This window comes from Arachis hypogaea, chromosome 3 (assembly GCF_003086295.3).
Source record: "Arachis hypogaea cultivar Tifrunner chromosome 3, arahy.Tifrunner.gnm2.J5K5, whole genome shotgun sequence".
NCBI classification, from domain to species: Eukaryota; Viridiplantae; Streptophyta; class Magnoliopsida; order Fabales; family Fabaceae; genus Arachis; species Arachis hypogaea.
Genome location: NC_092038.1, coordinates 74,979,816 through 75,004,101, shown reverse-complemented (window position 1 = coordinate 75,004,101; position 24,286 = coordinate 74,979,816). Strand labels below are relative to the sequence as shown.

The following is a 24,286-nucleotide window of genomic DNA, read 5'->3' as shown; positions in this document are numbered from 1 at the left end:
TTGTAGCTCCAAAAAATCCATTCCGAGTGCTTAAAAGGTCAGAATCCAACAGCATCAGCAGTCCTTTTTCAGCCTGAACCAGATTTTTGCTCAGCTCCCTCAATTTCAGCCAGAAAATACCTGAAATCATAGAAAAATACACAAACTCATAGTAAAGTCCATAAATACGATTTTTGCTTAAAAACTAATAAAAATCTACTAAAAACTAATTAAAACATACTAAAATCTACATGAAGTTACCCCCCAAAAAGCGTATAAAATATCCGCTCATCACCCAACTAAGAAAGGGATACCTAACAGGTACAAGATGCAAGACACTTAACTAACCTAAAGAAATCAGAAAATAACTCTAGGCTTTTCTCTCAAGTGTATCACTCACCCTTTTTCCACTCATGACTTTTACTTGAGCTTTCTCACAATACCTTTTCTCACAAGAAATTACAGAAAGATATAATTAGAAAAGTACATTACAATTAGTAAAACATGAAGGAGATTGACTTCATCAACAGCCTTTGGGCTATGCAAAAAACCATATTAGTGTAACGACCCAATTTTCAATATGTCTAGATCATACCAAAAACTGAGCGCTACCAATTTGTCCTCTTAATTATTATCTATTATTTATCATATGAGCCTGATTCGTTGTTAAAAACGTAGTTAATTTGCGAAGTATTTTTTTTTAAACATTTGAATTAATAGACGGAATCACTCATAATCAATTCACAAGTAATAACAGATAAAACAGTTATAAACAACCACACATAAATACATCACGAGTAGCTAGCAACATTCATTTATCCAGCCTTTGTTAGAGTATAGACCTTTAGTTAGAACACCCCTAGATATAGCTAGATAATAACTATATACATATATACAACATACAACATCCTAGGGCCTGACCTGTTCAAGAAGTCCCTAAGCTGGCGCCTAGGCTAGCCTAGACTCTATACTCACCTAGTCCCTCTAAACTACTAAAGCGAGGGAAAATACGTTCTAAATCTTCACAATTCAAGTCAGGTGGAACGTTATCAAAAGATAGAACATCATCTGCTACTCCTCTGCACGATCAGACTTTTCCACAGGACGTCTCTCTGGTACCTCATGAAGTAGCCACACAATAGGAATCTCGTACACAGGATTTAGGTTAAAGTGCGCATACGAACGGGGTGTAGACTTTGGCTGGTCTCATAGTATATACGTATAATCAGAGAACGATATTCACCCTAGACTCAGAAGACTACCTAGAGCAGGATCCTCTTCACAGAACCATCATCAACGAACTACGGTAAGGTACTCTTACTTCCATCTGAAGGGGAAGGGAGAGAGAAGGGGTAAGAACTGGGGAGTTCTTAGTAGGGTCGGGGTTATTAGTTACGTTCATTAATTTTTGTGTTGTTTAGCAGACTAATAGCAGAATATAGAGAAGTAGTAAACAGAAGACAGATAAATAGAGAGAATAAAGAAAACAGAAAAAGATCACAAACAGAAGAATACAAGAAAGTAAAACACAGACACAAACACAGAGAATAGAATACAAATAGAGAAAGCATACATTCATGCAACAATCATAATAGAGAAAATGCACAACCAAGTATGATGCATGTCTAGCCCTAGTGCAGGTAATGAGCTCATCTGTCGGTTACTAACCCGCTCCCGACGTTATCCAGCAACCTCTGTCTGGATAAGGCTTTCCTATTGGCTATACCCCTGTGTACAGGAAATAACCCCTCTGCCACCACAGGGTCCACTGCATACATGAAATAACACATCTGCCACTGCAGGGATGTATGCCGACACACCTTCTGTATACAGGAAATAACCCCTCTGCCACTACAGAAATGGAACAGGTGGTCACGGTACTTCTGTAGCAGGAAATAACCCCTCTGCCTTACAGAATTAAAACATGGATCTGTACCGCAGGAAAGCGTTCTCAGTGGTCGCACCACCATCTATCTGACTGCCTTCACGCAGCAGATCATCACACAAATATCTCAGGAGTTGCCATAACGCAACAAATGAATAAACACATCTCTTGGGTTGCCTCAAGCGACAAATAAATATCTCTTGGGTTGCCTCAAGCAACAACTAAATATCTCTTGGGTTGCCTCAAGCAACAATGACCTTTCAACAGGTCCTCTGCTTTTTATTCTCTTTTATAATCATAAATATGCAAGCGGGACAAAACCCACGTCCTTGCCAACAATTTCATAAACTGAATACTTTTCCTCAACAGAATCAGTGTAATTGTCATCATAAGTTATCATTCTCATTATTCATCTCCAGTTACATATTCTTATACAATATCTCTCTCTTTCTTTGTTCAACCATACTATACAAACTTTACATCTTTCACTTGTACAAAAGCTTGGCTCAAATCATTTCTCTTTATCATATTAATCTTTTCCCCTCGTATCTCTTTACTCTATTCTGGTTACTATGTTCTCTGTGTTACTTTATTCTACTCTGATTACTCTTTTCTCTGCTTAATGTATGTATTTAATATTATGTAAATCTCGGTATGAATAGTTTGCCTGTCCCAAGTATAAGTTCATTAAGTCTATACTGAAATAGTTTAACTTTTCATATAATACCTAACCCTAGTCGCAACTCGAGGACTAACTATGTTGCCCTAGTTCGTTCGCTAGTCTCTGTCTGTTCTTCTGTTATTAAAACTTTACAGACTTTTTCTTCAATTCTTATCTTTTCTTCAACTTTTTATCTTTTATTTATCTTTGCCTCACTAATATGTTCTTATCACTCCCTAAGTGTTTTATGAAGGTAATTATGAGATTCTGCACTTAAAGTTGTCTTTCTAAAGCTTTTACAGAAAACTGCCTTTTTCGCATTATTTTATTATTTTTATTAAAATATTATTTTTAATTAAATATTATTATTTAATATTTTATTATTATTTATTATTTTATTATTAAACTTTCGAAAATTACCTTGCCTTTACCTTTTAACCTTTAAAATTAACTTTTTACCCTGGTAACTTTTAATATTTCTACTTTAACCACCCTAACTTTCAGAAATTACCAAATAACCCCCCAAACACCAAATTAATTACTTCCTTGCCCTTTTATGAATCAAAAAGGTGTTCTTCATTGTTCTTCACCACACTCAAAGTGTTCTTCATGTTCTTCGTAAATTCTTCAGATTCTTTCTTGGATTTTACCCGTTTTTCAGTCTTTTCAGCAACCAATTTTTACCAAAATTCAAAATAAATTCCCAGCAACTAAAATCCCATCTTTTCTACATGATTTTAACACAAAGTGAACCCCAATTTAGGGCCTAGGGTTTCGTTTTCCAGCAGCCATAAGAACACACATTCATAGCTTGAATTTCATCAAATTTTATCAAAATTTCACCAAATTTTCACCAAGAATCAATCATATATGCAACCACTTTTTAGCACAGCCAAATCATACAACATTCACACAACTCAAACACAAATATTAAAGATTAATTTTGTGACACCCTACCTTGATTTGCTGCTTCAAATCCGGTTACTCTTTCAGGTGGTCCTTAAGCACTTTTTCCTCCTAAATCACATCAAGAACAACTTTAAATCCACAAACTCTCAACTGACCAAATCTCACTCAGCATGTTAGGAAGAGATATCTCACCTTAGACTTGCTGGAAATTCACGTTTCTTGGCCCTCAAGTCAAGTTAAGCATGATTCCTAAGGAAAAACATCAAGAAAACACATGTTTACATGGTTTTCCTTGAAAACCGAATTGAAGAGGGAGGGAGACAGCCATCTCACCTTATTTCCAGCCTTGATAAGTCACATGGTTATGTAGAGGAAGAAGAGAGGATCATTTTGGTGAAATCGGAGTTTTGATTTGAGTTTTAGTTCAGAAGAAATCAAGCTTTGAAGATTTATGAACCAAGAACTTTCTCTCCTTTTTCTCTTGGTGATTTTCGGCCACAATGATCAAATGAGGCAGCCTTGGGGGTTTTGGGGGTGTAGGGTGAGTTGTGATTGGTTGGCTTGGAGGTGGATTAAAATAATATTAAAATATCTCTGGTGTACAACTACTAAAACTAGGTGTATCGGAACACTCGTAAAAACATCTCTAAAAATTATTTTCTGAGCTACTAGCATAAATGACACTAGTAACATATTTATTATAAGAATAAAACATGAATAATGAGGCCTTAGCATTGCTAAAGTCATTAGAGAGTGCTGGTGCTAAGCTGCACCAGTAAACCATAAACCCGGTTAAACCGATTTTCTGTTTTTAACAAAAACAGACCAGGTAACCTTATAATATCATTCAAGCATTTTCTAATACTAATATAATGATAGTATTATACTATTATCTCTATCCTCTCATGAATCGAGTCCGGTTCGTCAAACAAAGACTATTTACGAGAATCAGAATCAAAACTGCCAACCGACACCGTTCAAAAACTAGGTTCTTCGCGATTGCATTATCGAGCTTGCCTCAGAGGAGGTTCTAGCTTAAGGATGATATAATGATAATGAGGATTGAGATGATTGATGATATAACAGAGGTGTTCCCTTTACTGATCTTCCGGAGAAATTCGTACTTTCAGAAAAGATATCGCGTACTCGAAAATCAGGGTTGTTACAATTAGCAAGCCTCTTATTTAGTTCTTCATACTGGCAGAATGCACCTTTGATTAGGTTACACTATCCAGTTAGTTGAACTCTCTCAAAGAACACTTCTCAGAACAAAACCTCAATACTCTGGTTATCTCTCCTTGCCTTCTGAATGAACAGCAAGCTTCTTTTATCTCCAAGATCAACACCTTGAGTCTTGAGCTTCACCAACCCACAGATTCACTTTTTTTTCCTTAATCCCCAGATTAGAATTTTTGCTTCTGACTTATTCATCTTGACCGAAAGCCATAAGGCAGCAACCACATGAGTCTTCCAATAGTCAACTTGATCTGAGCCCTTAAAAACCAACTTGGTCCCCAAGTCATGTTTAAGAACGTGGATACACAGCAGAGAAGAACAGATATTAGCTTTCCTTTGTATCTCATTTCGGATAGAGCAGAGAGTTGGGAGGAAGAGAAGAAGATCTGATGCATGTAAGAGGAAATGGGTTACCTTTAACCTAAGCTTGATTTGGTTTGAACATGGTGATTTGACGTCTGCCTTTCAAGCTTAATCCTTCTCTCTCTTGATTCTTTGGTGATTAGCTTAGGGAAGAAGCTTTTTCTCTCTTTCTATCTTTTCTGAGTTTCTAACCAACTCACAGAGGTGAACGTTGCTTTCGGTTATACAAAAGAGAGAGATTAGCTTTTGTGAAATCAGATCGGGCTTGGATCAGGTAGTGATATGCTTGGCCCGTTTTGATTTCTTTGGCTTCTTTCTTTGCTTTTCCTTGGGCTTTTAATTTTGCTTTCAGCCCAACATCCTCGTTGATTTTTTTTCATTCCATTTGGGCTATTGAATTTTGGCCTGCAACAATAAACAATTAGTAATAAGTAATTATAATTAATCAACACTAATTATTTATTTTGCCCAAAATTAATGTTTGTCATCACTAATTAATTTAGTTAATTTCTTAACTCAATACGAGAAGGGGACTTTGCAGGCTCACATACGTGGGCAAGTACCACGCATACGCGGAACCTCTGTTTTTAGAAAAAGTGGATTTTTGTGATTTCAACTTATTTTCTAACTTTTAAATCTCTATAATTACCTTTTAAAGTCCTAAATTTAGTTCCTAATCATAAGGAAAGGGTAAGCTTAGAGAAGAAGTAAACTTGGCGGTGAAGAAAGGAGTTGGAGTAATGATTTGTGGTTGAGGAATTGTGGAAAGGATGATGATGCTATGAATGATGAATTGTAATGATGTTGAGAAAGAATGTTTGGATGAGATACTTGGGTAGTAGCAAGGATTGTGGTTCGTTCCGCTTGCTCCAGGTTAGTGATCGAGATACCTGGGCAGTAGCAAGGATTGTGGTTTGTCCCACTTGCTCCAAGTCACTGTTTGTGATACCTGGGTAGTAGCAGTAGTAATGAATTATTCTACTTGCTACAGGTTGAGTTTTTAAACACCTATTAGGTAGTAGTAGTAGTAGTAGTGGTTTATTCTACTTGCTCTGGGTTAAACGGGTAGTAGTAAGGGAGTTGTGGCTCAGACCCACTTGTTCCGCGATGGGTGTTTCTATCCAAGGTTAGCTACCAGGACATGTGTGGTTGGCTATATAATCGACAAATGATATCAATCGCCATAGGGCAAACATGCTTCATGTGCATTTGTGTGATTTATTTGGAAATGTGTTTATTTTAGTTTGCCTAATTGCTTATATGTAATTAACTGCTACTTGTCCTATATGCTGTACTTGCTATCCATAATTGTGCTTTCCTTCTATGCTTTGTATGTGTGTGCAACTGAGAGATCCCTCGTGTGGTGGAGGCGTGATGAGGATTGCTCCACCGGTGTTTTGAAGGGTTGGAGGAGACAGAAAGTGAAGTATTAGGTTACAGATGGTTTTATAACACCCTAGATAACTTACCTAATTTATGGTTTATAAGTTTAATTCTAAGAGTTGGAGTTCTAGGATTGCCTCTGAGTTTTCTGAGACCTTATATATTATGTACGTTAGAACCTTTACCATGTTGAGAACCTCCTGTTCTTATTCTATACAAATATTGTTGCTTTTTAGATGTAGGTTGAGGGATACCTCAGTGAGCGTCTGGAGGTTCCTATAGCAAGTAAAGTTGGGATATTATACTTTGGGCTGTCAGTTATGTATTTGTGTTTACAGAATCTCCTATGTATAAATAACTTATGTTTAATCCTCTTAGAGGCTTTTTAGAGAACTAGGTGCTTTCTGTATGTTTGTTGGGATATTTTGGGATATACCTATACACTGTATGTATGTACATATTCTCCAACCGGCCTTGGCTTCGCAGGTTGAGCCAGGAGCCAGATATTCTGTATCTTTTGACTTTCTACTCTTATTATATATAAATGTCTTTACTTTTCTTCCTATCGAAGTTTCCATTCAGGCGAGAGATGCATTTTTCTTTTCACGATTTTGCTTAAACATTCCTTTAAGGCTCCTTGATTATTAAATTCCTTCAACTATTATTATGTATATGTTTTATTTTAGAGGTCGTAATACCACACCACCTCTGTTTTACGGCTTAAGCATAAAGCTCTGTGTGGTAGGGTGCTTGGTGGACGAAATTGTGATCCTCAAAGTTGGTCTCTTTGTATTTGTATGAAATCAAAAATACCCCAAAGAGATCATGGTGTGATAAATTGGGATCTTAATAATCCCTGGTGTGATCATAACTCCGTTCAACTTAACCAGCAAGTGTACTGGGTCATCCAAGTAATACCTTACGTGAGTAAGGGTCGATCCCACAGAGATTGTTGGTATGAAGCAAGCTATGGTCACCTTGTAAATCTCAGTTAGACAGATTAAATGGTTATGGGTTTCGAAAATTAATAATAAATAGAAAATAAAAGGGATAGAAATACTTATGTAAATCAATAGTGGGAATTTCAGATAGGCGTATGGAGATGCTGTGCTCCTCTTGAATCTCTACTTTCTTATTACATTCATCCAATCCTTCTTACTCCTTTCCATGGCAAGCTGTATGTAGGGCATCACCGTTGTCAATGGCTACATCCCATCCTCTCAGTGAAAATGGTCCTATGCTCTATCACAGCACGGCTAATCATCTGTCGGTTCTCAATCAGGTTGGAATAGAATCCCTCGATTCTTTTGCGTTTGTCATCACGCCCAGCCTTCAGGAGTTTGAAGCTCGTCACAGTCATTCAATCCCAGAATCCTACTCGGAATACCATAGACAAGGTTTAGACTTTCGGGATTCTCATGAATGCCGCCATCTATCTAGCTTATACCACGAAGATTCTGTTGGGGAATCTAAGAGATATGCGCCCGGCCTAAGGTAGAACGGAGGTGGTTGTCAATCACGCGCGTTCATAAGTGAGAATGATGATGAGTGCCACGGATCATCACATTCATCAAGTGAAAGTGCAACGTATATCTTGGAATAAGAATAAAAGATAATTGAATAGAAAGTAATAGTAATTGTATTGAAACTTGAGGTACAGCAGAGCTCCACACCCTTAATCTATGGTGTGCAGAAACTCCACTGTTGAAAATACATAAGTGAAAGGTTCAGGCATGGCCGAATGGCCAGCCCCCTGAATGATCAAGAGACCAAATGATCAAAGACTACAAAGTCAAAAGATTAAACTGTCAAAAGATGTCTAATACAATAGTAAATTATCCTATTTATACTAGACTAGCTACTAGGGTCTACATGAGTAAGTAATTGATGCATAAATCCACTTCCGGGGCCCGCTTGGTGTATGCTTGGGCTGAGCTTGATCTATCCACGAGCTGAGACTTTTCTTGGAGTTGAACTCCAAGTTATAACGTGTTTTGGGCATTCAACTCCGGATCATGACGTGTTTCTGGCGTTTAACTCCAGACAGCAGCATGTACTTGGAGTTCAACGCCAAGTTACGTCATCAATTTCTGAATAAAGTATGGACTATTATATATTGCTGGAAAGCTCTGGATGTCTACTTTCCAACGCCATTGAGAGCGCACCATTTGGAGTTATGTAGCTCCAGAAAATCCATTTTGAGTGCAGGGAGGTCAGATTCCAACAGCATCAGCAGTCCTTTTGTCAGCCTTTTTCAGAGTTTTGCTCAAGTCTCTCAATTTTAGCCAGAAATTACCTGAAATCACAGAAAAACACACAAACTCATAGTAAAGTCCAGAAATGTGAATTTAACATAAAAACTTATGAAAACATCCCTGAAAGTAGCTTGAACTTACTAAAAACTACCTAAAAACAATGCCAAAAAGCGTATAAATTATCCGCTCATCAGTTCTACAGTCTCTAAGATTCCAATTGCAACAATTAGGTTCCTGAAATTAACAAAAGTGCACCACGTTAGTCCCTGGCCCATTTTTTGTTAACGGCGTGATGACATGGCAGGATGACGTGGACTGTTAGTGGTACATGTCACTCCATGATTTGGCCACGTGTAATGGTATGATGATGTGTTGACCAATGACACGTGGCATGCTAACGTGGACGATTGTGGACCATGTCACAATGCAATTTGACCATGTGTCACAACAGTATTCATCCACGTATCATTCGCTATGTCATCGTTGTAAATGCACCAAATTAGTCCCCACTTTGCATTATGTGATTTATTTTAGTCTGTGAAATTGAATGTCATGTACTAAACTAGTCTTTTCACCTTTCTCATTTTTTTATAAATTTAAGATTCTCAATATCTTTGAATGCACTAATTTTAATTCTATTTTTCACATGTCGTTTAAATACAAGTACTTTTATAAATTAACCTTTAACACTTTATATATTATATGACATCTTCAATTAATTGTTTTATATTTAATTTAATTTTACTTTTGTTTTATACTCACTCTTTCTCAAATTAATTATATTTTTAGTCGTATATAATTGTTAAAATAAATATTTAAAAAAATATAAAAAAAACACTTTTTAACCCAATTAGGCTGTGTATATTACAGTCTTTAGGTACAGTTCTTTTCCGAATCTTACATTAACGCAGGATGTTTGTGTACTGAATTATCTTTTTTTTTAGTTGAAATATGTAAGGTATAAATTACATAATAAATTGTTGAAATTTAAAAATAATAGTTAATTTTAACCCAAAAAATAAAAAATATTTATTGTGAAAAAAATAAAATATAATTTTATATAGTTATTTAATTATAACTGAATCACTTATTTAACTAATAACCTAATAATTAAATTAATAACTCAGTGATATGATATTTTGACCTAGTCAATTATCAGTTTGATTTTGATAAATATCTACGAAAGTGAAGTATAAAATCATATAGAATGGTAGGGATTTAAAGTAAAAGTTCAAACTCGATCTATCAATGTCTCAACTTTAATCTAGAGGAGGAGAGTGGGAGGAGTTAAAGCCCATTTGGCATTTTTCTTGTCTCGAATTCAATTAAATTTGACTACATGTAGTTGGGTTCTATTATAATCTTTAAGATAATGTTTGTTTTGAGGTATTGAGATTAAGGTTGTGAGAAACGAATTAGTTATTGAACTGATCAAGCGATTGGTTTAATGGTTCAATGGTTCAATTATAGTCGAACTGTTATTGAATCGGATTAATTAAATATACAATAAAATTATTAAAAATTTAATAAAAAATTCAAATTCAATTATTTTTCAATTAATAAAATCCAAAAATTTGAAATTTCACATATTACTTGTACATATTTTGTCATTAAAAATTCACAAATAATTTTTTTTAAATAACTTATAAGTTTGATGAGCAGATAATTTATACGCTTTTTGGCATTGTTTTTAGGTAGTTTTTAGTAAGTTCAAGCTACTTTTAGGGATGTTTTCATTAGTTTTTATGTTAAATTCACATTTCTGGACTTTACTATGAGTTTGTGTGTTTTTCTGTGATTTCAAGTAATTTCTGGCTGAAATTGAGGGACTTGAGCAAAACTCTGAAAAAGGCTGACAAAAGGACTGCTGATGCTGTTGGAATCTGACCTCCCTATACTCGAAATGGATTTTCTAGAGCTACAGAACTCCAAATGGCGCGCTCTCAACGGTGTTGGAAAGTAGACATCCAGAGCTTTCCAGCAATATATAATAGTCCATACTTTATTCGTAAATTGACGACGTAACTTCGCGTTGAATGCCAAGTACATGCTGCTGTCTGGAGTTAAACGCCAGAAACACGTCATGATCCGGAGTTGAACGCCCAAAACACGTTATAACTTGGCGTTCAACTCCAAGAAAAGCCTCAGCTCGTGGATAGATCAAGCTCAGCTCAAACATATACCAAGTGGGCCCCGGAAGTGGATTTATACATCAATTACTTACTCATGTAAACCCTAGTAGCTAGTCTAGTATAAATATGATAAGTTACTATTGTATTAGACATCTTTTGACAGTTTAATCTTTTGACCATTCGGTCTTTTGATCACCTTCAAGGGGGCTGGCCATTCGGCCATGCCTGAACCTTTCACTTATGTATTTTCAACGGTGGAGTTTCTGCACATCATAGATTAAGGGTGTGGAGCTCTGCTGTACCTCAAGTTTCAATACAATTATTATTACTTTCTATTCAATTCTCTTTTATTCTTATTCCAAGATATACGTTGCACTTCAACTTGATGAATGAGATGATCCGTGACACTCATCATCATTCTCACCTATGAACGCGCATGATTGACAACCACTTCCGTTCTACTCTAGGCCGGGCACATATCTCTTAGATTTCCCAACAGAATCTTCGTGGTATAAGCTAGATAGATGGCGGCATTCATGAGGATCCGGAAAGTCTAAACCTTGTCTATGGTATTCCGAGTAGGATTTTAGGATTGAATGACTGTGACGAGCTTCAAACTCCTGAAGGCTGGGCATGATGACAAACGCAAAAGAATCAAGGGATTCTATTCCAACCTGATTGAGAACCGACAGATGATTAGCCGTGCTGTGACAGAGCATAGGATCATTTTCACTGAGAGGATGGGATGTAGCCATTGACAACGGTGATGCCCTACATATAGCTTGCCATGGAAAGGAGTAAGAAGGATTGGATGAATGTAATAAGAAAGTAGAGATTCGAAAGGAGCACAGCATCACCATACGCCTATCTGAAATTCCCACTATTGATTTACATAAGTATTTCTATCCTTTTTATTTTCTATTTATTATTAATTTTCGAACTCATCATAAACCAATTTAATCTGCCTAACTGAGATTTACAAGGTGACCATAGCTTGCTTTATACCAACAATCTCTGTGGGATCGACCCTTACTCACGTAAGGTTTATTACTTGGACGACCCAGTACACTTGCTGATTAAGTTGAACGGAGTTGTGAGCTTCTCTAACAGTGCCTGGAACTTTTTTATCACAATTTCGTCCACCAAGTTTTTGGCGCCGTTGCCGGGGATTGTTCGAGTATGGACAACTGACGGTTCATCTTGTTGCTCAGATTAGGTAAATTTTCTTTTCAAAAACTTTTCCAAAAATTTTTCTTTTCTTTTTCGTTTTTTCCAAAAACATTTTCAAAAAAATAATTAATAAAAATACAAAAAAATCATAAAATCATAAAAATAAAAAATATTTTGTGTTTCTTGTTTGAGTCTTGAGTCAATTTTTAAGTTTGGTGTCAATTGCATGTTTTTAAAATTTATGCATTATTTTCGAAAATTCCATGCATTCATAGTGTTCTTCATGATCTTCAAGTTGTTCTTGACAAGTCTTCTTGTTTGATCTTGACGTTTTCTTGTTTTGTGTTGTTTGTTGTTTTTCATATGCATTTTTTGTTTGTTAGAGTCCATGCATTAAGGATTTCTAAGTTTGGTGTCTTGCATGTTTTCTTTGCATCAAAAATTTTTCAAAAATATGTTCTTGATGTTCATCATGATCTTCAAAGTGTTCTTGGTGTTCATCTTGACATTCATAGTGTTCTTGCATGCATCTTGTGTTTTGATCCAAAATTTTCATATTTTGGGTCATTTTTGTGTTTTTTTCTCATCATTAAAAATTCAAAAATAAAAAAAAAGATCTTTTCCTTTTTTATCTCCTAATTTTCGAAAATTTGAGTTGACTTATTCAAAATTTTTCAAAATTAGTTGTCTTTTACAAGTCAAGTCAAAATTTCAATTTTAAAAATCTTATCTTTTCAAAATCTTTTTCAAACATTATATCTTTTTCATTTTCTTGTTAGTTAAGTCAATTTAAAAAGTAAATCTTTTTCAAACATATCTTATCTTATCTTTTATATCTTATCTTTTTCAAAATTTTATCTTTTTCAAAATTTGATTTTAAAACATCTTACATAACTTCTTATCTTCTTATCTTTTTCAAATTTGATTTTAATTTCTTTTCCAACTAACTCTTTGACTTTTTCTTTGTTTCCTATCTTTTTCAAAACCAACTAACTACCTATCCCTCTCTAATTTTCGAAAATATCTCATCTCTTTTTCAAAAATTCTTTTTTGTTTTAAATTTTAATTTTAATCTTACCTTATCTCTAATTTTCGAAAATTACTAACACCTTTTTAAAATTATTTTCGAATTCTCCCTCTCTTTTCTTATTCTATTTAATTAATTATTTACTAACAATTCTCTTCACCTCTCTTCATCTAAATATCCGAACCCATCCTTCTTTACTCTTCTCCCATTTCTTTTTCTACTAACATAAAGGAATCTCTATACTGTGACATAGAAGATTCCTCTTCTTTTCTTGTTTTCTTCTCTTTCATATGAGCAGGAACAAGGAAAAAGGCACTCTTGTTGAAGCTGATCCAGAACCTGAAAGGACTCTGAAGAGGAAACTAAGAGAAGCTAAATTACAACAATCCAGAAGTAACCTTTTAGAAATTTTCGAACAAGAGAAGGAGATGGCAGCCGAAAATAATAATAATGCAAGGAGAATGCTTGGTGACTTCACAAAGCCAACGTCCAAATTTGATGGAAGAAGCATCTCCATTCCTGCCATTGGAGCCAACAACTTTGAGCTGAAACCTCAGCTAGTTGCCTTAATGCAACAAAACTGCAAGTTTTATGGACTTCCATCTGAAGATCCTTATCAGTTTTTAACTGAGTTCTTGCAGATCTGTGAGACTGTAAAGACGAATGGAGTTGATCCTGAAGTCTATAGACTCATGCTTTTCCCTTTTGCTGTAAGAGACAGAGCTAGAATATGGTTGGATTCACAACCTAAGGATAGCCTGGACTCCTGGGATAAGCTGGTCACTACCTTCTTGGATAAATTCTTTCCTCCTCAAAAGCTGAGCAAGCTGAGAGTGGATGTTCAAACCTTCAAACAAAAAGATGGTGAATCCCTCTATGAAGCTTGGGAAAGATACAAGCAGCTGACCAAAAGATGTCCATCTGACATGTTTTCAGAATGGACCATATTAGATATATTCTATTATGGTCTATCTGAATTTTCAAAAATGTCATTGGACCATTCTGCAGGTGGATCTATTCACCTAAAGAAAACGCCTGAAGAGGCTCAAGAACTCATTGACATGGTTGCAAACAACCAATTCATATACACTTCTGAGAGGAATTCCGTGAATAATGGGATACCTCAGAAGAAAGGAGTTCTTGAAATTGATGCTCTGAATGCCATATTGGCTCAGAACAAAGTGTTGACTCAACAGGTCAACATGATCTCTCAAAGTCTGAATGGATGGCAACATGCATCCAATAGTACTAAAGAGGCAGCTTCTGAAGAAGCTTATGATCCTGAGAACCCTGCCATGGCAGAGGTTAATTACATGGGTGAACCTTATGGAAACACCTATAACTCATCATGGAGAAATCATCCAAATTTCTCATGGAAGGATCAACAAAAGCCTCAACAAGGCTTTAATAAATGGTGGACGCAATAGGCTGAGCAATAGCAAGCCTTTCCCATCATCTTCTCAGCAACAGACAGAGAATTCTGAACAAAACACTTCTAATTTAGCCAATCTAGTCTCTGATCTGTCAAAGGCCACTTTCAGTTTCATGAGTGAAACAAGATCCTCCATTAGAAATCTGGAGGCACAAGTGGGCCAGCTGAGTAAGAAAGTCATTGAAACTCCTCCCAGTATTCTCCCAAGCAATACATAAGAGAATCCAAAAGGAGAGTGCAAAGCCATTGATTTGATCAATGTGGCCGAATGCACAAGGAAGGAGGAGGATGAAAATCATAGTGAGGAAGACCTCCTGGGACGTCCCTCAAGCAAGAAGGAGTTTCCTATTAAGGATCCAAAGGAATCTGAGGCTCTACAGAGACCATAGAGATTTCATTAAATCTCCTTCTGCCATTCATGAGCTCTGAAGACTATTCTTCCTCTGAAGAGGATGAAGATGTGACTGGAGAGCAAGTTGCTCAATATTTAGGAGCTATCATGAAGTTGAATGCCAAGTTGTTTGGTAATGAGACTTGGGAAAGTGAACCTCCCTTGCTCATTAATGAACTGGATACCTGGATTCAGCAAACTCTACCTCAAAAGAAACAAGATCCTGGCAAGTTCTTAATACCTTGTACCATAGGCACCATGACCTTTGAAAAGGCTCTATGTGATCTGGGGTCAGGGATAAATCTTATGCCGCTCTCTGTAATGGAGAAGCTGGGGATCATTGAGGTACAACCTGCCTTGTTCTTATTACAATTGGCAGACAAGTCATTAAGACAAGCTTATGGAACAGTGGAGGACGTGTTAGTAAAGGTTGAAGGCCTTTACATCCCTGCTGATTTCATAATCTTAGACACTAGGAAGGAAGAGGATGATTGCATCATCCTTGGAAGACCTTTCCTAGCCACAGCAGGAGCTGTGATAAATGTCAACAGAGGTGAATTAGTCCTTCAATTGAATGGGGACTACCTTGTGTTTAAGGCACATGGCCATCCCTCTGTGACAAAAGAGAGTAAGCATGAAGAGCTCCTCTAAGTTCAGAGTCAAGAAGAGCCCCCACAGTCAAACTCTAAGTTTGGTGTTGTGAGGCCACAACCAAACTCTAAGTTTGGTGTTAAGACCCCATATCCAAACTCTAAGTTTGGTGTTGGGACTATACAACATTGACCTGATCACCTTTGTGGCTCCATGAGAGCCACCGTCAAGCTATTGACATTAAAAAAGCGCTTGTTGGAAGGCAACCTAATTTTATTTATCTAATTTTATTTTATTTTATTTTATTTTTATTTTGTGTTTTATTAGGTACATGATCATGTGGAGTCACGAAAAAAAATCATAAAAATTAAAAACAGAATCAAAAACAACAGAAAAAAATTCGCACCCTGGAGGAAGCACAGGCTGGCGTTTAACGCCAGTAAGATGCATCTGGCTGGCGTTCAACGCCAGAACAGAGCATGAATCTGGTGCTGAACGCCAGAAACAAGCAACATTCTGGCGCTGAACGCCAGGAATGTGCCTGAGAGGACAAGCTGGCGCTAAACGCCAGTAACAAGCATGGAACTGGCGTTCAATGCCAGAAACATGTTACATGTGGGCGTTGAACGCCCAGAAGGTGCACCACTCGGCGTTTAAATGCCAGAACGGTGTGCAAAGGCATTTTACATGCCTATTTGGTGCAGGGATGGAATTCCTTGATCACCTCAGGATCTGTGGACCCCACAGGATCCCCACCTAACATATTCCCTCCTTACCTCCTAATCCTATTTTTCTCTTCGCCATGTCACACTTCCCAACAACTTCAATCTCTGAATCTCTCTTCCCAATAAACACTCCTTCCCAAAACCCTTCACCAATCACCTCAACCCCTCTTCCCAATTACCCCCTTCACCACTCACATCCATCCACTCTTCCCCATACACCCCACATACCTTCAAAAATTCAAAACCATTTTCCCACCCATTCCCACCCTAGATGGCCGAACATACACTCCCCCCTCTCCCTATATATACCCTTCCATTCTACTTCATTTTCACACAACACAACCCCCTCTTCTTCACCTTGGCCGATCCTACATCTCTCCCTCTTTACCATATTCTCTTCTTCTTCTTCTTCTTTTCTTTTTTCTTCTATTGCTCGAGGACGAGCAATATTTTAAGTTTGGTGTGGTCAAAGCAAAATCTTTTTTGTTTTCCACTACCATCAATGGCACCTAAGGCCAGAGAATCCTCTAGAAAAGGAAAAGGGAAGACAAAAGCTTCCACCTCCGAGTCATGGGAGATGGAAAGATTCATTTCCAAGAGCCATCAAGACCACTTCTATGATGTTGTGGCAAAGAAGAAAGTGATCCCTGAGGTCCCTTTCAAGCTCAAGAAAAATGAGTATCCGGAGATCCGACATGAAATCCGAAGAAGAGGTTGGGAAGTCCTAACCAACCCCATGCAACAAGTCGGAATCTTAATGGTTCAAGAGTTCTATGCCAATACATGGATCACTAGGAACCATGATCAAAGTATGAACCTGAGTCCAAAGAATTATCTCACAATGGTTCGGGGGAAATACTTAGATTTTAGTCCGGAAAATGTGAGGTTGGCGTTTCATTTGCCCATGATACAAGGAGATGAACGCCCCTACACTAGAAGGGTCAACTTTAATCAAAGGTTGGACCAAGTCCTTACGGACATATGTGTGGAAGGAGCTCAATGGAAGAGAGACTCCAAAGGCAAGCCAGCTCAACTCAGAAGACTGGACCTCAAGCCTGTGGCTAGAGGATGGTTGGAGTTCATTCAACGCTCTATCATTCCCACTAGCAACCGATCTGAAGTTACTGTGGATCAGGCCATCATGATTCATAGCATCATGATTGGAGAGGAAGTAGAAGTTCATGAAGTCATCTCCAATGAATTCTACAAAATAGTCGACAAGCCCTCCACCATGGCAAGGCTAGCTTTTCCTCACCTTATTTGCCATCTATGTTACTCAGCTGGAGTTATCATAGAAGGAGACATCTCCATAGAAGAGGATAAGCCCATCACCAAGAAGAGGATGGAGCAAGGAAGAGAGACCCTCCACGGATCTCAAGAGATGCATGAGGAAGCTCATCATCAAGAAATCCCTGAGATGCCTCAAGGGATGCACTTTCCTCCCAACAACTATTGGGAACAACTCCACACTTTCTTAGAAGATTTGAGCCACAATGTGGAACAATTAAGGGTGGAACATCATGAGCACTCCATTATTCTCCATGAAATAAGAGAAGATCAAAGAGCAATGAGGGAGGAGCAACAAAGGCAAGGAAGGGACATAGAAGAGCTTAAGGACATTGTTGGTCCTTCAAGAAGAAGACGCCACTAAAGGTGGATTCATTCCTTGTTCTTATCTCTTTCTGTTTTTCGGTTTTTAATGTTGTGTTTATCTATGGTTTTTTTGTCTCTACTTCATGATCATTAGTATGTAGTAACCATGTCTTAAAGCTATGAATAAAATCCATTAATCCTTCACCTCTCTTAAATGAAAAATGTTTTAATTCAAAAGAACAAGAAGTACATGAATTTCGAATTTATCCTTGAATTTAATTTAATTATATTGATGTGGTAACAATACTTTTTGTTTTCTGAATGAATGCTTGAACAGTGCATATTTTTTATATTGTTGTTTATGAATGTTAAAATTGTTGGCTCTTGAAAGAATGATGAACAAAGAGAAATGTTATTGATAATCTGAAAAATCATGAAATTGATTCTTGAAGCAAGAAAAAGCAGTGAAAAGCAAAAGCTTGTGCGAAAAAAAATGGCGAAAAAAAATAATAGAAAGAAAAAGAAACAGCAATCAGAAAAAGCCAATAGCCCTTAAAACCAAAAGGCAAGGGTAAAAAGGATCCAAGGCTTTGAGCATCAATGGATAGGAGGGCCCAAGGAAATAAAATCCAGGCCTAAGCGGCTAAATCAAGCTGTCCCTAACCATGTGCTTGTGTCATGCAGGTCCAAGTGAAAAGCTTGAGACTGAGTGGTTAAAGTCGTGATCCAAAGCAAAAAGAGTGTGCTTAAGAGCTCTGGACACCACTAACTGGGGACTCTAGCAAAGCTGAGTCACAATCTGAAAAGGTTCACCCAGTTATGTGTCTGTGGCATTTATGTATCCGGTGGCAATATTGGAAAACAAAGTGCTTAGGGCCACGGCCAAGACTCATAAGTAGCTGTGTTCAAGAATCAACATGCTTAACTAGGAAAGTCAATAACACTATCTGAAATTTTAAGTTCCTAGAGAAGCCAATCATTCTAAACTTCAAAGGAAAAAGTGAGATGCCAAAACTGTTCAGAAGCAAAAAAGCTACAAGTCCCGCTCATTTAACTAGAATTAATATTCATTGATATTTTGGGATTTATAGTATATTCTCTTCTTTTTATCCTATTTGATTTTCAGTTGCTTGGGGACAAGCAACAATTTAAGTTTGGTGTTGTGATGAGCGGATAATTTATACGCTTTTTGGCATTGTTTTTAGGTAGTTTTTAGTAAGTTCAAGCTACTTTTAGGGATGTTTTCATTAGTTTTTATGTTAAATTCACATTTCTGGACTTTACTATGAGTTTGTGTGTTTTTCTATGATTTCAAGTAATTTCTGGCTGAAATTGAGGGACTTGAGCAAAACTCTGAAAAAGGCTGACAAAAGGACTGCTGATGCTGTTGGAATCTGACCTCCCTGCACTCGAAATGGATTTTCTAGAGCTACAGAACTCCAAATGGCACGCTCTTAACGGCGTTGGAAAGTAGACATCCAGAGCTTTCCAGCAATATATAATAGTCTATACTTTATTCGGAAATTAACGACGTAACTTGGCGTTGAACGCCAAGTACATGCTGCTGTCTGGAGTTAAACGCCAGAAACACGTCATGATCCGGAGTTGAATGCCCAAAACACGTTATAACTTGGCGTTCAACTCCAAGAAAAGCCTCAGCTCGTGGATAGATCAAGCTCAGCCCAAACATACACCAAGTGGGCCCCGGAAATGGATTTATACATCAATTACTTACTCATGTAAACCTGATGAACGGATAATTTATACGCTTTTTGGCATTGTTTTTAGTATGTTTTTAGTATGATCTAGTTAGTTTTTAGTATATTTTTATTAGTTTTTAGTTAAAATTCACTTTTCTGGACTTTACTATGAGTTTGTGTGTTTTTCTGTGATTTCAGGTATTTTCTGGCTGAAATTGAGGGACCTGAGCAAAAATCTGATTCAGAGACTAAAAAGGACTGCAGATGCTGTTGGATTCTGACCTCCCTGCACTCGAAGTGGATTTTCTGGAGCTACAAAAGCCCAATTGGCGCGCTCCCAACGGCGTTGGAAAGTAGACATCCTGGGCTTTCCAGCAATATATGATAGTCCATACTTTGCCCAAGATTTGATGGCCCAAACCGGCGTTCAAAGTCACCCTCAAGATTTCCAGCGTTAAACGCCGGAACTGGCACCAAAATGGGAGTTAAACGCCCAAACTGGCATAAAAGCTGGCGTTTAACTCCAAGAAGAGTCTCTACACGAAAATGCTTCAATGCTCAGCCCAAGCACACACCAAGTGGGCCCGGAAGTGGATTTTTATGTCATTTACTCATCTCTGTACACCCTAGGCTACTAGTTCTCTATATATAGGACCTTTTACTATTGTATTTTCATCTTTTGATCACTTTTAGATCTCTAGATCATCTTTGGACATCTAGTTCTTAGATCATTGGGAGGCTGGCCTCACGGCCATGCCTAGACCTTGTTCTTATGTATTTTCAACGGTGGAGTTTCTACACACCATAGATTAAGGTGTGGAGCTCTGCTGTATCTCGAGTATTAATGCAATTACTATTGTTCTTCTATTTAATTCCGCTTGTTCTTGTTCTAAGATATCACTTGTTCTTCAACTTGATGAATGTGATGATCCGTGACACTCATCATCATTCTCACCTATGAACGTGTGACTGACAACCACCTCCGTTCTACCTTCGATTGGGTGAATATCTCTTGGATTCCTGATACACGATGCATGGTTGATCGCCTGACAACCGAGTGCTCGCCTGACAAACGAGTCAGCCATTCCGTGAGATCAGAGTCTTCGTGGTATAGGCTAGAACTGATGGCGGCATTCAAGAGAATCCGGAAGGTCTAACCTTGTCTGTGGTATTCTGAGTAGGATTCAATGATTGAATGACTGTGACGTGCTTCAAACTCCTGAGGGCGGGGCGTTAGTGACAGACGCAAAAGAATCACTGGATTCTATTCCGGCCTGATCGAGAACCGACAGATGGATAGCCGTGCCGTGACAGGGTGCGTTGAACATTTCCACTGAGAGGATGGGAGGTAGCCACTGACAACGGTGAAACCCTTGCTTAAGCTTGCCATGGAAAGGAGTAAGAAGGATTGGATGAAGACAGTAGGGAAGCAGAGAGACGGAAGGGAAGGCATCTTCATACGCTTATCTGAAATTCCTACCAATGAATTACATAAGTATCTCTATCTTTATCTTTATGTTTTATTCGTATATCACCATACCCATTTGAGTTTGCCTGACTAAGATTTACAAGGTGACCATAGCTTGCTTCATACCAACAATCTCTGTGGGATCGACCCTTACTCGCGTAAGGTTTATTACTTGGACGACCCAGTACACTTGCTGGTTAGTTGTGCGAAGTTGTGTTTATGCCATGGTACTGAATACCAAGTTTTTGGATTCATTACCGGCGATTAATTGATTTGTGAAAAGTAGTGATCACAATTTCGTGCACCAAGTTTTTGGCGCCGTTGCCGGGGATTGTTCGAGTTTTCGGCAAGCTTTTGGTCCGGTAACATCAGTGCCAAATTTCTGATCCGGCAACAGCACCAAGTTTTTGGCGCCGTTGCCGGGGATTGTTGAGTTTGGACAACTGAAGGTTCATCTTGTTGCTTAGATTAGGTATTTTTTTTTCGGAATTCTTGAAGATGAATTCTAGAGTTTCATGATGATTTGTTGAAGTCTGGCTGGCTGTGAAGCCATGTCTAATTTCATTGGACCGAGGTTTCAACTTATCATCACAAGAGCTTGTTGATTTCTATCAATCTTGCTTTTGGAGCAGTGATCTGCTAAGGCTTGGCTGGCCATTGGCCATGTCTAGTGTTTTGGACCGAAGCTTTCTTTAAAAGCTTGGCTGGCTGTGAAGCCATGTCTAATTCCTGGACCGGAGTCTTAGACTAAACATTGCATGATTCCTGGAATTCTCATTAAGAATTTTGATACCTTTTTCCACTTAATTTTCGAAAATCCAAAAAAATTTTACAAAATTATAAAAACAAAAAAATATTGCATGTTTGAGTCTAGTGTCTCATTTTAAGTTTGGTGTCAAGTGCATGCATTCATGTGTCTTAAGGATCTTCAAGTAATTCTTGATGATTTCTTACTCTGATCTTTGAATTCTCTTGACTTGAGTGTTTATGTGTCTCATATGCATTCTCATTAGTGTCAGTAGTATACAAACTGCTAAGTTTGGTGTCTTGCATGCATTGTTATTTGATTTTAGTTGCATTTTGATTATTAAAAATCCAAAAATATTTTTAATTTGCGTCTTTTCAAGTCAATAATACAGAGAATTGAAGATTCAAAACATACTGCAGAGGAACTGCACAGAAAAGCTGGGCGTTCAAAACGCCCAGTGAAGAAGGACAGACTGGCGTTTAAACGCCAGCCAGGGTACCTGGTTGGGCGTTTAACGCCCAAAAGGGTAGTATTTTGGGCGTTAAACGCCAGAATGTGCACCATTCTGGGCGTTTAACGCCAGGATGGCACAAGAAGGAAGATTTTGTTTTCAATGCAATTTTTTTTCAAGTTTTCAAAATTTTTCAAAATCAAATCTTTTTCAAATCATATCTTTTCAATCATATGTTTTCAAAATTGATTTCTTTCCATTTTTAAGGATACTTGCTATCAATTAATGATTTGATTCAACATTTCAAGTATATTGCCTTTTCTGTTGAGAAAGGTTTAATGTTTGAAACATATCTTTTCTTGATAGCCAAGTTATTAATTTTCAAAATTAAATCTTTTTTCAAATGTTTTTCAAATCATATCTTCTCAATCACATCTTTTTAAAATAATCATATCTTCTTAACCACACCTTTTTCAAAATAGCTTTCAATCATATCTTTTTTATTTCTAATTTCAATATCTTTTTCAAAAGTCACTTTACCTCTTTCTCACTCTTAGTTTTCGAAAATCAATTAAGGTTTTTCAAAATGTTTTCAAAATCTTTTACTTAATTTTCGAAAATCACTTCCCTTCTTCTCACATCCTTCTATTTATGGACTAACACTATTCCTTAATGCAAAATTCGAACTCCATCTTCTTTGATAAGTTCGAATTTTCTACTTCTGTCTTCTAATTTTCTTTTCCTCTGACACCTCAAGGAATCTCTATACTGTGACATAGAGGATTCCACATTTTCTTGTTCTCTTCTCTTTCATATGAGCAGAAGCAAAGACAAAAGCATTCTTGTTGAGGCTGATCCTGAACCTGAAAGGACCTTAAAGCGAAAGCTAAGAGAAGCTAAGGCACAATTCTCTGTAGAGGACCTAACAGAAATCCTCAAAGAAGAAGAACACATGGCAGCCGAAAACAACAACAATGCCAACAATGCAAGGAAGGTGCTGGGTTACTTTACTGCACCTACTCCCGACTTCTATGGGAGAATCATCTCTATCCCTGCCATTGGAGCAAACAACTTTGATCTTAAGCCTCAATTAGTTTCTCTAATGCAACAGAATTGCAAGTTCCATGGACTTCCATTGGAAGATCCTCATCAGTTTTTAGCTGAATTCTTGCAAATCTGTGACACTGTCAAGACTAATGGGGTTGACCCTGAGGTCTATAGACTCATGCTATTCCCTTTTGCTGTAAGAGACAGAGCTAGGACATGGTTGGACTCACAACCTAAAGAAAGCCTGGACTCTTGGAAAAAGCTGGTCAATGCCTTCTTGGCAAAGTTCTTTCCACCTCAAAAATTGAGTAAGCTTAGAGTGGAAGTCCAAACCTTCAGACAGAAGGAAGGAGAATCCCTCTATGAAGCTTGGGAAAGATACAAACAATTAATCAGAAAGTGTCCTTCTGATATGCTTTCTGAATGGAGCATCATAGGTATTTTCTATGATGGTCTCTCTGAACTATCCAAGATGTCTTTGGATAGCTCTGCTGGAGGCTCTCTTCATCTGAAGAAGACGCCTACAGAAGCTCAAGAGCTGATTGAAATGGTTGCAAATAACCAATTCATGTACACTTCTGAAAGGAATCCTGTGAACAATGGGACTAGTCAGAAGAAAGGAGTTCTTGAGATTGACACTCTGAATGCCATATTGGCTCAGAACAAAATATTGACTCAACAAGTCAATATGATTTCTCAAAGTCTGTCTGGAATGCAAAATGCACCAAGCAGTACTAAGGAAGCTTCATCTGAGGAAGAAGCTTATGATCCTGAGAACCCTTCAATGAAAGAGGTGAATTACATGGGAGAACCCTATGGAAACACCTATAGTCCTTCATGGAGAAATCACCCAAATCTTTCATGGAAGGATCACCAGAGACCTCAACAAGGTTTCAACAATAATAATGGTGGAAGAAACAGGTTTAGCAACAGCAAACCTTTTCCATCATCTTCTCAGCAACAGACAGAGAGTTCTAAGCAGAATAACTCTGACTTAGCAACCATGGTCTCTGATCTAATCAAAACCACTCAAAGTTTCATGACTGAAACAAGGTCCTCCATTAGAAATTTGGAGGCACAAGTGGGTCAGCTGAGCAAGAGAATTACTGAACTCCCCCCTAGTACTCTCCCAAGCAATAC

General features: G+C 37.6%; 1 non-coding gene across 1 annotated transcript; it reads right to left on the bottom strand.

Annotated features, from left to right (window-relative positions):
* Window positions 1–23,456: 23,456 nt before the first annotated feature.
* Window positions 23,457–23,564, bottom strand: LOC112793879 (small nucleolar RNA R71). Its single transcript, XR_003198568.1, has one exon. It is a non-coding gene; the product is annotated as a small nucleolar RNA R71 (small nucleolar RNA).
* Window positions 23,565–24,286: the final 722 nt, after the last annotated feature.